Here is a 16,804-nt window from a genome sequence, read left to right as displayed (position 1 = left end):
TACAATGTGACTTTCACAAGAGGTGGAGTCTATTTCTCCCTCCCTTTGAATCTGGGCTGGCCGTGTAATCTGTTTGACCAATAGACTTTGACAGAAGTGACACCTTGTGACTTCTGGGCTTAAGCCATAAGAATTCTTGCAGCTTCTATAATCACCTCTTTGGAAGTCAGCAACCATGTGAAGAAGTCTGAACTATCCTGCAGGAGAGGCCAGCGGAGGAAGGGAGGCCCTGAAGGATAAGAGGACATTTGGAGGAGAACTAAGGTTTTTCAGCCAATATCTAGCACCAACCATCAGACATGTCAGTGAGGCCAACTTGGATATTGTGATCCCAGCTGAGCTTCCAGATGAATGTAGCTGTGGGAGTGAATGCAGCCAGCACCATGGAAAGCAGAAGACCCTCCCATCATGGAAATAAACATTTTTTTTTAAATTGCAAGTATAGTTGATTTACAATTTTGTGTTAGTTTCTGGTGTACAACATAGTAATTCAGTTTATATATATATACACACACACATATATATATATAGTTTATATTTTTATAATATATATATTCAGTTATATATATATTCTTTTCACTATAGGTTATTACAAGATATTGAGTATAGCTCCCTGTGCTACTCAGTAGGATCTTGTTGTTTACCTATTGTATATATAGCAGTTAGTATCTGCAAATCCCAAACTCCTAATTTATTCCTCCCCACCCCCTTTCCTCTTTGGCAACCACGAGTTTGTTTTCTATGTCTGTGAGCTTGTTTCTGTTTTGTAAATAAGTTCATTTGTCTCATTTTTAGATTCCACATATAAGTGGTATCATATGATACTTGTCTTTCTCTGTCTGACTTCACTTAGTATGATAATCTCTAGATCCATCCATGTTGCTGCAATTGGCATTATTTCATACTTTTTATGGCTGAGTAATATTCCATTATGTATATATACCACATCTTCTTTATCCAGTCATCTGTTGGTGGACATTTAGCTTGCTTCCATGTCTTGGCTATTATAAATAGTGCTGCTATGAACATTAGAGGAATGTATCTTTTTGAATTAGAGTTTTCTCCAGATATATGCCCGAGAGTGGGATTGCTGGATCATTTGGTAACTCTATTTTTAGTTTTTAAAGGAATCTCCATATTGAAAAAAAAGACATCTAAAAAATCATTGTTGTTTATAGCCACTAAGATCTAGGGTGGTTTGTCATATAGTAAGAGATAACTGAACAAATAAGGTGTGTACTACTATTTTTACAAATGAGAAAACTGAGGCAGAGAAGGGTTAAACAAATCACCTAGGACTAAGACACAAATGAGTGACAAAGCCAAGGCTTGAGCTGAGGCAATCTGGCTCTGGAGACCACATGAATAACCTCTAGGGTGTGATAAGCTGGAAAAGGGCCCCCCAAAGGAGTCCTCATCCTAACCCCTGGAACCTGTGACTATGCTACCTTACAGGGTAAATGGGACTTTGCAGATGTGATTATGTCCACGGTCTTGAGATCAAGAGATTCTCCAGGATGATCTGAGTCGGCCCAATGTAATCACCAGGGCCCTCATAAGAGGGAGGCAACAGGGTCAAAGTCAGATAAAAAGGTGATGGGAGGCAGGGATGTTAATCAAGGAATGAGGACAGCCTTCAGAAGCTGGAAAAGGCAAAGAAAGAGATTCTCCCCTACAGCTTCCAGGAGGAACCAGCTCTGTCAACACTTACTTTAGACTAGTGAGACCAATTCTGGACTTTTGACCTCCAGTAAAACTGTAAGATAATAAAATTTGCTGTTTTAAGCCAGCTAAGCAGCAATAGGAAACTAGCACAAGGGGCCTCTCCTATTTTAAGGGAGCAATCCTTCCCACAGGCACCAGCTAGACCAGTCTCCTTGTGATCTCCTGTCATGTTTCATGCCTCTGTGTTTCTCTGGTTCTTAAAAGTCTCTTTTCTCCCCATCTGTTTAATTCATTTCTACCCACCTCTTCCAGGAAGTCTTCTCTGACCATCCTGGATCACACTGCTCTGTCCTATCTCTACAGCATTTGATGCTTTGCACCTTCTTAACTCAGCACTACTAATATCAGTGCTAATGCGTTGGCGGGCAGCCCAGTGACATTTTTATGAGTGTGAGTCATCAAATCCGAGGACATAAGGCTGGAGAGGCCCTTAGAGAGTCTATCCCTTCATTTTATGGATGATGAAACTGAGTCCCGGGGAAGGGAAGAAAGTCACTTATCCAAAGTCACATAGCCAGGGCTTAAAGACAGGTCTTATGACTTCAAATTCATAAGCTCATTCATTTAGCAAGTACTTAGCAAGCCCTGAGCTAGGTGCTGGGAATCACTGACATTCATAAGCAGATAGAGTCTCTGCTCTCATAGGGGTCTCCCATTTGTGAGAGAAATAAACATTCATGCAATAATCACACAGATATAAAATTACTCATGATAAGTGTTAGGAAAGAAAGTTCCATAAAGTGAGCTGTGGAAGTGCAAAACATAGGGTATTATTTTAAGTTGGAAAATCAGGGAAGGCTTCTCTGAAGAGGCAGCCATTGAGCAGAGATGTGAAGAATGGTGAGTAGCTTTAACTAGATCTTTCTAGGGGTAAGAGAAGGAGAAATTGCTGAAGAAACAATGCGTGCAAAGGCCCTGGAGCAGGCGGGAGTAGAACAAGGGAAAAAAGAAGGCGAGAATGCCTGGAGAGTCAGAGTGACAGGGAGAGAGAGCTGAGGCTACAGGAATCCACAGGTGTCAGACCACAAGGGCCCAGGAGGGCATGGTGAGGTTTTGATCTTAATTCCTCTGGTGGTGGGAAGCCATAGGAAGGCTTTAAGCAGGGCAATGACATGATCATATTTGAATTTTATGGTGTTTTCCCCTGCCAGGGCCTTCTCTTATCTCTATAGACACGTTAGAGATCATTATTACAGGGAGTTTTATGCCACTCTCTATTCCACTCCGTGCCTAGCCTTGTATGGAGCAGGTGCTCCATAAATATGTGTTGATTAACCTCTCAGCAGCATGTGACGCTGTGGATCATTCCCTCCCTCTTGAAGCGTTCTCAGGCTTCTGCGCTGCTAATGCTCCAGCTTCTCTCCATCCTCTGACCTCTCCACCCCCTACCACCCCCTACCACCCCCATTTTAAGCATTTCTCATTGCCTCATCTTCATCCTCTTTCTTTTTGGTCCACCCTTTCCCCCTTGGCCATCCTGTTGCCTCCAGAAGTATTGATCTCTTCCTTCTGAGCTGAATTCAAGTTCCATGAGGGCTGGGACTTTGTCTTGTCACTGTTACATCCCTAACACTTGGCACAGTGTCTGGCACCCAGGAGGTACCCAATAAATTATTTGATGGGACATACACTGTATGATTCTGTTAATATGAAGTTCAAGAGCAGGCAAAATGAATCTATGGCGGTCAACGTCAAAACAGTGGTTGCCTGTGGGGAGGTAGTGCCTGGGAAGGAGCACAAGGGAACTCCTAGAGGGCTAGAAGTCTTGACCTGAGTGGTGGGAGCACATGTGTCTGCATACGTAAAAGTTCACTGAGCTGTAAACTTAGGATTGATGTTCTTTATTGTACGTGTGGTATGGCACAATAAGTTTTTTTTAAATTGCAATACCATCACTCTCCTGAGAGGGAATTGCTAATTTCTAACTGCTTTGTGTGTCCACCTAGATGTCCACCTTAGGATTTCTCCCGGCCTCCCAGACCAACTTTTCTTCTGATTCCTATTCCCAGTGTTGTCACCATTATTCTCACAATTATTTAGTTTCCAAACTTCAGAGCCATCTTGTCCCCACACCACCCCTTCTTCTATCCTGCCTCACCTAGCTTTCCAAGACACGTAAACACAAATGGTCCTGTGATTATACAGAATTTTAAGATGGTCCCATGACTTTTTCACCCACTGATGTTACTCCTTTGTTTATGTTCTATGGCAAAAGGGAGATTAAGTGGGGAAGGGTGTTAATCTAATCACAGAGCTCTTTAAAAACAAAGAGCTTTCTCTAGCTGCTGGCAGCAGAAGTCAGAGACATTCAAAGCACAAAAACAATGCACTGTTGCTGGCTTTGAAGATGGAGGGGATACATGCAAGGACAGGTGAGTGTTTTTGGAACTAAGAGTGAGTCGCAGCTAAAAGCCAGTAAGAAAACAAGAACCTAAGTCCTACAACCACAAAGAACCGAATTCTGCCAACATGAATGAGCATGGAAGCAGGTCCTTCCCTAGAGCATCCATATAAGAACCCAGACTAGCTGACACCTTGTGAGACTCTCAAAAAGAAACCAATCCAACCCGCTCAGACTTCTGACATATAGAACTAAGAAATTTTTTAATGGATGTTGTTTTAAACCACTAAATCTGTGGTAAATTGTTACATCAGCGATAGAGAAAATACCTATCATAAATTCCATCTATTCACAGTGGCCTGGGTTTCCATCCCTTCCTTCCCATTACTTTGGTCCCATCATGGCTCAGACCCTCTGACTTCACTTCTACCCAACAGAAATATTAGTCTATGGACTTCTCTCCCCCACCTATATGTCTGACTCACTGCCATCAGATTAGTTTTCCAAAGTCACAACCCTGATCACATCTTTCTTTTACTCAAAAAGCTTCCGTGACAGTGTAGCTTGTTGGTTACACTTTGAAACCAGAATACAGGGTATAAAACCCAGCTCTACCTCTAAGTAGCACGTAACCCAGACCAAGTTGCTTAACTTCATCTATCACTTGGGAGTAAGAGTACCATCCTCTTAGGGTGGTTATAAGGATTAAATGAGATATGTGTGCGAAAATAGTTATGCCTGGCCCAGCAAAGGTAGGCACTCCACTCTATGAATGGTGGTTGCTGGGACATCACTAGCAAAGACTCCAGGTGGCCATCTAATTACACCTGTCATCCTGGCCTTACATTCACATGCCACAGGCTACATACGCACATGCATACACACACCTCTCCAAACTTTTCTCCCTCTCCTCTTCTGTTAGTCCCATCCTTTTCCCTCCATTTCCATCACTACTCCCCTCCACCACCTTATCACCTTCTATTCCCAGAGTCTCCTCATATTCACAAAACTCCTCTGCAGTCCGCAGAGACTGCTGAAAATACAAGCCTCATCATGTCATGTGTGGGTTTAAATCCTTCCATGATGCCCCACTGCTCTCAACATAAAGTCCAAACTTCTTCCCACAACCAGCAAGGCCTGGACTGCCTGGCCTGACAACATCTCCACATTCTAGACATTTTATATAATATAGGTAATGCAGAAAGCATAAAAGACAAAAATAAAAACATTTCAAATACCACTCCCCAGTGATAATTGCTGCTTTTATTATAGAGTATGCCCACTCTTTTCCCTACACATAATCATGGAAAATTTTTAAATCTCATGCTGATCAATGAAGTTCATATTGTTCTCTTTTAAAAAAAAAGTTCAGCTAAGTTCAACAACTTGCTCAAGATCAGACAGAACTGGTAAAAGCAGAACCAAGATGGGGAGACAAGGCCGCAGCCTTGCTAACTCAGAGCCCCTTGCCCCCACCATCCCCCCCCGGCCCTCCTCCCTGTCCATCTCCTCTTACTCTTCTCACATCCTCATTGCTTTCTCCCTTCAAACCCAAAGCTGAAACTCCCTCTGACACAGTCCCTTTCATTCAGCAATTCTACTACAAGGATAGTCACTTTGTGCAGAAGACCAGCAACAACCTAAATGTACATCAATGCTGGTTTCACAAGTAACAGTACATCTTCAGAATGGGATACTATGCTGTTGTTCTAAAGAACAAGGGAGATCTTCAAGTATTACTTCAGAATAATCTCTAAAATAATTTGTTAAAGTTAAAAAAAAAGGCATGGAGCCATGTGTATAGTTTGCTATCATTTGTGATTATAGAGAATATTTCTACAGTATGTGTGTACACTTCTTCCACATGCAAAAAAGACACCAGTAATTGCTTCTGGGAAGGAGACTATAGGGACTGAAAATGAAAGTAAGAAGGGACATAATTTTCACTGAATATCCACATATAATGTTTAAATTTTTACCAGATTCATGCCTTTAATAAGTAAAAAACAAAAACAAAAACAAAATCTTCAGACTTTCTCTGATCATCCCCCAAGCCCACCTTCACTTTATTACATGAATGTGCGAGTAAACCTAGGGGGTACACAGGTGTGTCCTGCTCCCCTCTTCTGATAGGGACCTTCCAAATGAGGCTCACACACTGGACCATTTTCAGAGACAGAAGACCTGGGCTCTTGCACCAGAATAGCAGGAATCTACAGTCACTTGAAGGCTAAGAACTTTCGTTTTAGGTCTGGATCTGCCGTTCACTAGCTGTGTAACCTTGGACAAGTCATTGGACCTCTCTCTCCGAGGGTAAGTTCTGTCTCCTCCATCAGGCAGGTGAAGAGTTCTCCATCAGCCTTTTCCAGATCTTCCAATAGTCTGTCCGCTCTGCCTATAAAGTACCAGTCTTCTCCCTCCCCTGTCTTGGTAACTCCTACCCATCCTTCAAGACTCAGCCTTCAGGTCACTCCTGAAGAAAACCCCCCTAATCTATTAGTCAAGGAGACTGAACACTGTCACAAGCCCTCTCACTCTCTGTTGGTATAACTGGTTTGGTGTTTCTCTTCCCTGTCAGACTACAAGCTCCATGAGGACAGGAACGATACTGCATTTATCACCCCTAGTGCAGTGTCTGCCACATGCTTCTGGGTCAGAAAATACTTGCTCTGAGAGTAAAGGGGCCACGTTGCCCTTGTCCAGACCCTCCCCCAAGAAGCTGTGTTCTGGTAAGATTTTAGGAGCCTTTCTGGCCACTAATTAAAGAAGGGTGTCACTGGGAATCAGGCCCCTCCATTCTCATTCTTCCCCTAAAGTCTCTCAGCCCACCTGGGGCATCAGAACCTGAACTTTTCCCCACTAGCACACCCACTGCCTCCAAAGGGGTCTAGGCCTCTCCTCCAGGGCAGGGCCCCACCCAGGCCAAGGCCAGGACCCAGACCCACTCCCCACCCCCAGCCTTGCCTGAGAACGTGGTTGCCCAGCCCAGACTGGCAGGCCCGGCCCATCAATCGTGCTCCCAGGGGTACAAACCAATTTCTCTTGCTTTCCTGAGCCCGTCTTCCTGGCGGAGCCTGGAGGAGCCTTCAATCGCATTAATCCCAGCCTGGCGGCGGTGACGAAGACGGATTTCTCCACCAAACGATCCATTTGTATCTCTCGTGCACTCACTTGGTTTTTTTCTGCACGGATGTTCAAAATATCATGAAAAAGGCGTTAGCCGGGTAGCTGTGGTGCAGCGAAATAATAGAGTGATCCGGCAATGCGCTCCTGACCTTGCAGGACAGCTAATCCATCCACACATCTATCTTAATTATTCCCGGTTACAAAAGAGAAACTCCACCATCCATTCATTCCAGGCTGGCAATTCCATTTTCCACCCCCACTCACGCCCTATCCTTTCTCCACCATTCCCCTAGCCAGATAGGCCCATTCACCAGTGCTGCCACAACCTCTCCCCGTGGCAGCCCAGTCTAGCCAGGCCCAAGTCCACCCAGTGGCAGCCCAGCCTCTAGCCTGCTGCTCCTTGAGATGAGAAGAGAGGCACTCTGGCTTCCTTCCCTAGAACTCTGAGCAATGTCCATTGGAGGAAGACTAGCTACCAACAGGATTAGGCACAGCCGGGAATCTCACACACACACAAACACACACACACACACACACACACACACACACACACACACACACTGATATCCTCACAAAGGCAGTCATAGAGTCAATCTCATCCAGACTCTGACACTTCGGCCACCTGGCACGCAGGCACTAGCAGACACCCCCCCCCTCCCCAAACCAGGCCATTTTAACTCTCCTGCTGCCCTGGCACAGACACTGAGACAGATGCTAGGATGGGCATTTTGACTAAGGGCAAGCTCCTTGGGGGATGTCTTGGTCTATCTGTCTCCCACCCCCAAAGCCAAGACCCCACTCACTGTATCCTCTCAGCCTACTTGTTAATACAACCTAGATAACTGGAGGAGAAGGTGGAGTGTGGGAGAAGAAGACAGTAAAAGAGGAGGAGGAGTGAGGAGGAGGAGTGAAGAGGAGTCTGAGCAGAGATCTTGCAGGTGGGAGAGAAAGGAAAGAGAGGGAGGATGGAGCGCCGTAGTGAGAAGGTCACTGAGATGGTATGTGGAAGTGTTTGTGTAACACAATTTGAGCTAATTGTACCAGATTCGCTTTGGGGATGCCTGAGCCAGTCTCTAAAGCCCTTTCTAATTCTACCCCTTAATGCACGACTTTCAGATCCTTCATTCTAATGGTTTTAATGCAATCAGCAAAACTAGGCATGTAATTGTCTTGGCTCTGCGCTTGGCTGTGGTGGCTCCTGGGAACCCTGGTTCCCCGTTCCCAGGCCCTCCTCCACCAATCCTTCCCTCCCTCCTCTTTTACCCCTAACTTCAGCCTCAGTCAACAAGTGTGGAAGGAGACTTCTTCCGCTCTCAGGGCTGTGAGAGAAACAGAAAGAGGAGTTTCAGTCCCAGGCCTCAGGAATCCCAGACCTGAATGAGGAAAGGACATAGGGCATCTAGGCCAAAACTGGGCAGAGGGGACCGTCTGCTGGCCAGCCTGGCTAGATTATTGGGGTTAGAGAAGGAGGAGGGCTTCCGGGAAGAGCTTAGTGGGCTCCCCCTCCCCTTCCCAGAAGTGGCAGGCAGCCCAGGCTGGGCCTGGGGGGCGGTGTGCAGGGGAAGGGCCATTTGTCCTGAGACAATGGCAGAGAAGGGGTCTCCAAATGGCTGTTGAGAGCCAATTTGTAGTGGTGACGGCCGAGGTTGCTCCAAAGGCTGGGAACAGCTGGAGCTCTGGGTGACTGATGGGTGGGCCCAGGAGAGGGGCCATTGGTCTGGCAGACACAAAGGCCCCGATGGTGCTCGGGTGGGGCCCGTTAAAATCATTAAGTGCTGAAGATGGGAGCCGCAGACTTCAGATGGGACCAGTGGGTGGGGGGAAGAGGTCAGGAGCCTGCCCCTCCCTCCCTGCAGCCCCTCCTCCACCCTCCATCCCAGCTTTGGAAACTCGGCCACCCACACCTACATTATCATCTTATTTGCATGGACACACCCACCCCAGCCTTTCAGGTCCCTGGTCTCACTCCACTGAGAGTTCAGGTTCCAGTCCTACTGAGCAGCTCTGGTTCTGGGGCCAACTCGGGCCTGACTAGACTTCTCCTCACCTCTTTGTGGAACTTCCCAACCTCACGCACTGCATTATCTGGCCAGTGGCCTTATCCACTTCTCACTGAAAAGGACATTCTCAAATCAGGACCAGGGAAGACCTCTTCTCCATTCCAAAGGGAAGAAATTGAGGCCCTGGGTGGTGACTTCTCCGATTCTCCCTCCACGTGGGAGACGCTTCTCCCACTCGACCTTCCCCAAGGGGGAGGGAGGGACAGTGATACAGGGAGAAACCCTCCTCCTCCTCCTCCTCCTTCTCCTCCTCCTCCTCCCCATCCCGCAGCCCCGCCCCTGCTCCGCGCGCTCTAGGCAGGAGAGGGAAGCAGTGACCCGGCCAGGTGGTGATGATGCGGCCGGCCGCGCTGGTCACTCTTGGCCGCTCCCCGCGCGCAGCCCGACCCTCCTCGCATGGGTCACGGCGCCGGCAAAACTCCCTGACACAGAAACGCCGCGGGGCCTGCGCGTGTCGGGAACAATCCTCCGCCTGATGGGAAGCGACAGCCCCGCTCCGCCTCCCTCCGCTCCCTTCCCTCCCGCGGCTCCTCCCCTGCGCCTCGCTGTCCTGCCTGCTGCAGGCCCAGCCCAACAAGTCGTTCCCCAGCCCTCCGTGGGGAGAGGGGAGGCCTCGGAGCCGAGGTGAGGTGAGTGGGGACAAGAGGGGCGGAGAAGCACGTGGCAGCCGTCCACGGTGGCAGGGAGCAAGCAGGCAGCCTAACAGTTTGCATTGCACGACCCCTCCTCTGCTTTCATCGTGTTCACATAGAAAAAAGACTGGAAAGAAATATATCAACTTGTACAGGGGTGTCCCTGGGTGTAAATTGACAGGTGGGTTTTTCTTTTTCATTCTTCTTTTTGCTTATCTGTATCTCCTGGGTTTCTTTTGTGTGTTTGTGTCTGTGTGTGTGTTTGCAATAAACATACCATGTGTGACTTCCCCCCAGATGCATAAAAGCCACACCAGGGCAGAGGGGCTGTTGGAGGGAAGCTCCTGCCCAGATCTCAGGCTCTGGCACTGATTCAACCACAGGGAGGCTCATGCATTCTGGAAGGGCCATGGGTGTCAGAGCCACTGGGGAATGACCCCCTCATTGTGGGACCCTGACCCTCTCCCCACTTCACCTGCAGAGGCTGAAGGTATGCGGGGAGGTGCGCTGGCTGTGGGAGAAAGGCCCAGATGTACAAAAGTAGCCTTTCAGCATTTCCTCACACACGGACATTCAGACACTTAGGGGCACGCTGACATGCTGGCACACATCCACACTCACACCTGCATTCACACACTATAAGCAGATCATTTTGGTCATGACCACCCACCCAAGAATGCCCTTATTCCCAGGCACGTGCTGACAGGAGTCCTTGAGGCCCTGCTGTACTCACACACTCAGCCTGCCCCTCACAGCCCCAGCCAAACACCGCACAGTCATGGCCTCCTGCTCTCACCCTGCCTCCAGCTCAGACCCTGCAGCGAGTTAAGGCCCCATTCACTTCACATGCCCTCAGTCCTCCTTCTGCAGCTGTTTTGCCTCTTACCTCAACCCAACCTTCTCCTCGCCCTCAGCCTCTCCCCTAAGCTCTTACTCCACTTGTTGGTCTTGAGATACGAGGGAAATTTTGCCTGCTCTACACCTGACCTCAGCCCCTTATTTGGTATGAAAGACGCAAAGCCTGAGGGAGAAAATGAGGGATCCCCCCAGTATGCCTCCCCAAATGAGAGGCCTGTGTGGGGTCCCTGTGGGCTCCCAGGAGAGCCAGTCACGTTGGTGGGAGAGGCCCCTCCTGCCTTCTACCTATGAACTAATGACCTGCCCAGCTCCACATCCACCACAGAGCCTTCCTCTCCCTCCATCCAACTACTCCTACCTCACTCCTGCCCATCCTTTGTGGACTAGCCTGGGGCCCAGATTCTCCAGGAAGCCTCCTGCCCTGAAGCCACCAACTCGAGGCCTGGCTGTCCCTGGGACTCCTATTTCCTGACTTTACCCCTCACTCAGGTGACTTTCCTTTCATGCTTTCACCTTTGATTCTCTCTTCATGGTTGTGTATCCTGTGAGTGCCCACAAACAGGGACAGATCTTGGCTTCATCTTGCTGGCCCTCCTCCCACATCTTTCTGGAAGTCCCTCAGCTGATTCCTTGATGAACGATGAATGAGCTGCAGGATGTTCATGAACGTGGCTTGTCTAGGTGTTGAGTGTGACTGTGTGTGAGTGAAGAGGATGTGGGAGCAGAGGCAGCTACATGGGGTAAGTGCCACGCCAGATCCCTCTGTGAAAGTATTAACCACCAGAGCACTCCTCCCAACCACCCTATGTGGAGGTGTCTGTTTTAGAAAAAATCGGAGGCTCAGAGAGGTTACATTATTTCCCTAAGGTCACAAGGCTGGGAGTGGCAGACTCTAAAGCCAAAGGCCAAGGATACTAACTGCTTCTGCCTCCCTCCTCATGGCCCAGGATGGTGTAGTTGGGGTGGGGGGCAGAGGGGGAGAAGAAGAGGGTTGGAGTTGCTTTCTGATAACCGAGCTGCCCAACCCAACCTCTCCAGAGTGAGAGGCCTCTGGTGCCCTCTCCACCATGGGCCCTAAGTCTATCTCCTTCTTCCCAAGCCCTTTCTTCTCTCCTAATTCCCCTTTCGGCCCTCTGTGTTGCATCATCTCAGCCCAAGATCACCATCTCCTCAGCGTTCGTTTGGCCTTGAACATATTTCCAGTAGCAAGAAAACAGGGACTACAGTCTTGGCTCCATCACTGATTAGCTGGTGGCTTGAACAAATCACGAAGTCGCAGATTGGCTCTGGTCTGGGTTTCCCCAAGTGTAGAGTTGGGTGGGGCTTGCCTAGGTGCTGTCTCAGGCTCCCTCCAGTGTCAGCAATCTGGACTCTAGTCTCCAGGGGGAGGAGGGCAAGAACAAGCCAGCACCTCACCACCCCAGGCCCCCAAAGGGGTTTGGGCTCAAAGAGGGCTGGGAAATGCTGTGAATTAATTACCATCAGACCTCCGTCCGCTGTTCATCTCTGTAAACAAACATTTTAATATGCAGTAATTAATTATATCTGCCACACCGACCCTCCTCTCGTTCATCCTTCTTCAGCTTTTCTTCTGCTCACCCTGAACCAACCTCCTCCTCCTAGTTGGGGCCTGAGAACCCAGGCAGGGCCCCCTCCCAACATTTCCCCAGCCTTCTACCCGCCCCCCCCCCAGATGCAGGTGCTCACATCTGCCGTGCTTCTCTGCAGCTTTGCTTTTTGTTCCTTTTCCCATTTCTCTAATACCTGTCTGTCTTTCTGACAGTCCTTTGTCTCTAGTTCTCTCTACCTGGATTTTCCTCCACAACAAAGTTTGATGCCAGGGACACATTCTGGAAGGGAGAGGAAAATGAGAAAGCCAGTGGATCTACCCCAGGTGCCTGAACACATGAGCACACGTTTCAACTCCTCCGTGGTCCAGGACTAGGCTAATTTACAGAGATTATCCAAAAGCCAAAACCGACCCTATTCCAGGAGTAGCCCTCCCAGCCCTAAGGGCCCCTAAGAGCCCTCCTGTTCTACTCCTTTCTCCTGTCTCACTCCCAGCCTCCACCAACAGCTCAGTGTGAAAAACACAGAGGGGACACATCCACCCAAGTGAGCCCACCTGGCCACGTCTCAGTTACTTTTCACCATCTCCAAGGACCAGGAGTACCACCATTGGATCCACCTTCGCGTCCCACCCTCCCCAGCCTCCATACTCGACAGGGGTAGGCAGCCAAGACAGTGGGAGTGTGGGCGCACCCTCAGCCGGTGGAAAGGGGCGTACCTCTTTTCTGGGGAGGTTCATCCTGCCCTGCTTGGAGTCTGGGTAGCAGGTGGGGAAACAACACTGGATCAGAGGGGAGAACCCCAAATGGGACTGAGACGAGGGGGGCCAGCTGCTTAGGGCTCAGAGCGACAGTAAGGGTGAGAAGAGGACCGGTGGCCCGAGAGGTCTGGCCCAGCTTGGCGCACGGGGAGCCGGGAGCGGAGTGGGCGGGGTAGGGCGGGCGCCACCAGGCGTGGCGCAGGGAACCGAGCAGAATGAAATGCAGATGCAAAACGTGCTCGTAAGAGTTTCCTCTCTCTCCCCATCTGCCAAAGCCGAGATTTTAATCTTTAATCCATGAGCAAACAGCGAGCAGCGGCGAATGGCACATTACAGATGTTTTACTGTCGCGGGCGCTCGCAGCTTCCACGCTCCGCATAGGCGCGCCGGGCGCCACCGCCTCGCCTCTTCCCACCGGCCCCCACCCTTCCCCCTCCGGTACCTCTTACTTTCCCCCCACCCCCTGGTCTTTGTTTATAACAATATTCCCTCACCTGCACTCTCCTGGTCCTTGGTGGAGCTGGGAGTGGGGCGCAGGGCCATTAACCCTTCCTAGCAGACCTGGGGCTCCGCTGGACGGGGTACACTCAGGGGCACTGGCTCAGAAGGGGCGGCCCACAGTAGTGCGTTGAGGCGAATTCCTGGCCAGGTCCAAATTGGGGGCGGAGGGTGCGAGAAGCCGGGCAGGGAGTCCCCTGCTAGCTGAGCTGCTCCACTCGCCCATCCCATTCCCCCGACACCACCTCAGGGGCTGCTCGAGGCTCCTGCGATTAGTGCTCCAGATGTTCGGCTGCGCTGTGGCTGTGATTTCCAGATGTTGGGCATCTCTCTTGTCACGTGTGAGACCACACTCCCCTCTGCTTTATAAGGGAGAAGAGCACCTCAGTGGTCAAATCTGGGAATCCCTAGGGAAATCTGAGGGGATGGCGGGGTGGCATGTTGAAGACCAGCTGATAAAAATCTCACTTCAGGTGGGGGAGTCATGCCCTCCATAAAATGGGGCCCAGGAGTCCCTCCTGCTTCTTGGGAGCTTGAGCAGGAGGAAGATGAGAAGCTCTGGAGCCCTTATCAAGCCTTGAGGCCAATTTGCTTCCTCAAGCCTCCATAGGATCCCTGAAAGCCAGAGGGATGTACCCTGTCTCCAGCTGAGAAATCCTTAGCAGTGATTCCAGTTTGCAAAGATGTATTTGTGTGATTATTTGATTAATGCCTGTCACTGTCACTAGCCCATAAGTTCCACGAGGCCAGGGACTGTGTTTTCACTCATCATTGTGTTCCATTGTGTTGCCTGGGTCTAGCACTGAGCCTCAGGTGCCCAAAGCAGATGCTCAATAAATATTTGTTGCCTGGGTGGAGGAATTTGTGTGATCTGCTATAGTCTTGGATCACATTTTTTTGTGCCATAATCATCGAAGACAGGCCCTTTAGGCCATGTACCTAAGCATGCACACACTCACCACCCCCCACCATCTCTCTAGGAAACAGACCATTCCCCACCACCCACCCCACCCACCTTCATGGTGGGTCTTTCCCATTAGATAGAAGGGGACCCCAAGGCAAGAATATGTCTGACATTAAGCCAGGACTCCTTTGGCCAGCTGCCTTCTCTCCCCAGGCCCAGGAGCTAGGCACCTCTGACTTATCCTTCCCTGAGTCTTGGATATCCTCCCCCTGCCCCCAGCTCACCCCTTCCATCTGCGTGGCCACAGACACCATAACTCTCTCTGACACTCCCATTCCCTAGTGGCCCCAAATGTACCCCCAATCCCAGTCCAGCCTCAACCTAGTCCAAAGCTCCATTTCACTAAGCAGGGTCCATCTCATCACCAAGACTCCGCATTCTCCATCCCAAATGGCTTCTGGTCTTCTGAGAAGAAAACGGGGAAGGATGTGGAGACTGGAAATGCAGACGATAAAGAGGTGGAAAAAAGGAAAGCCGGAGAGGAAACCTAGACAGGGGAAGAAGAGATTCACCACAGAGGCAGACCTAAAGACAGAAGAGGGAGAAGAGTAATTGGCAGAGGCAGCCAGAGGCCTAGACAGACAGGCAGAAACAGGGATGGAAAAGAGGGATGGGAGGCTGCGCTGGGAGCTGAAGAGCGGAGACTCGGATTCCGGGAGCGGGAGCGGGAGCAGAAGCAGCACCATCGGCGAGGGAGACGCCAAGGGGCGAGCGGCTGAGATGCGGCGAGACTGCCGGTAACCTGGTCCTGCTCCAGCCAGGCACCGGGCTCGGAGCCGCCCCGGGCCTAGGCCGTGGGGCCCACAGGCGGCCCTGAGAGGCGGAGGCAGCGGCGAGGGAAGCCGGAGTGAGAGGCAGCCGAGCTGTGTGTGTGTTTTTATTATTATTATTTCTGATTAAAGAGGAATTCATCTCGTATCTGCCTCCTGCCAGGGGCCGAGGCGCCGCCATTGGGGTTAACGGTGCGGAAGAATACAAAAAAATTTCATTGAGGAGGATTATAAAAGTTACTAGCTGGAACATTAACAGAAGAGTAACTTGTAAAAAACGCAATATTACAATATTCACAAGGACGGCAGAGCGTGGTAAAGCTATAAAATTCAACATTAAAATCTTCCACAGCCTAGATAACCTAGTTAACAAACATGGTATTGGAACTACTTTTCTGTTGAAGCTGAGGGATACGAGCCGGGGGGGCTGATAACACCTCAGCGACTGCGGGAGGGGGCGGGGCGGCCCTGGGCTAGCCCCGCCCATTCCCAGCCTCAGCCTCAGCCTCCTCCCCAGGAAAATGGGGATAACAACCCCCATCAAGTATTGGGGAATGCCTAAGGAAGCACCTCAAAACCTCTGGTGGAGCTGTATACTTGTGAGGTTATTTGTGTGTGTGAAGTGCTAATTAAAGCAGACAATTCACCGTGGATTTATTCCTGCTGAATAGGATATACATTTCTGTAACGGCAGGATGTGTATGTAAAATGTATTAAGAAAAGAGTGTATGTGTGCATGACTGTATGCATTCAGGGTGGGCTATGTGTGCATGTGCAGGATGTGTGTATCCAGGGCCTCTGTATGCATGTGTATGGTTCTTGAGAATATATGCACAGTATGTAAATGTGTATGTAGGTAGGTTATGCAGAGCACAGAGCTTTGGGGTTCAGGATGTGTGTGTTCATAACAAGTATATATGCCAAGTATGAATCTCTTTGTAGGGTACATATGCATAGCATCTATGTGTAGGTAAGATACCTGTCTAGACAGGCTAGGTATTTCCTGAGTCCATGTGTGTACCTGGTAGTCTTGTATGGGATATGTACGCTACTGCAGGCATACAACATGTCTTTTTGCAAGATGTGTTTATAAAGAGGATATATGTTTGCTTGGTTCTGTGTGCATGCATGTGCAAGGTGTATATATCACAGGGCATTATTTATTTGTGGGCACAGGAGGTTTGTGTGTGCAAATAGCATAGAAAGTATAATATGTTTGCTGTGTGTGCAGAATATGTATTTATGCATAACCTCTGTATAGGATAGTATGCATAAATGTGTACATATGTGTTCAGGGCATGTGTATATGTGTGCAGTATGAGTGCATGTGAGCAGAGAATGTGAATGTGTATGTCCAGGTATTTTGTGTATATTCAAGTATCTATAGAGCATATTAGATGAGCAGAATACATATGTGAAGAGCATGTGCATGTGTGTTATATGTGTGTGTAAAACACACAGACATTATGTGAGATGTTTGAGTATGTGGAGTGTCTGTGGA

The 16,804-nt window shown here is 49.4% G+C and overlaps 1 long non-coding RNA gene across 2 annotated transcripts in view; it reads right to left on the bottom strand.

Moving 5' to 3' along the window:
• The window catches only part of LOC116667062, a 66,086-nt gene that overhangs the window by 28,501 nt on the left and 20,781 nt on the right, over positions 1-16,804 (bottom strand). For both annotated transcript variants that reach the window (XR_004323833.1, XR_004323834.1), the window contains exon 2: positions 7,100-7,248. This is a non-coding gene — a long non-coding RNA (uncharacterized LOC116667062). The remainder of the gene's footprint in view (positions 1-7,099; positions 7,249-16,804) is intronic.

The sequence above is a fragment of the Camelus ferus genome, chromosome 11 (genome assembly GCF_009834535.1).
Source record: "Camelus ferus isolate YT-003-E chromosome 11, BCGSAC_Cfer_1.0, whole genome shotgun sequence".
NCBI lineage: Eukaryota > Metazoa > Chordata > Mammalia > Artiodactyla > Camelidae > Camelus > Camelus ferus.
The sequence above is the reverse complement of the archived record's forward strand: the minus strand, read 5'-3'. Positions and strand labels throughout refer to the sequence as shown.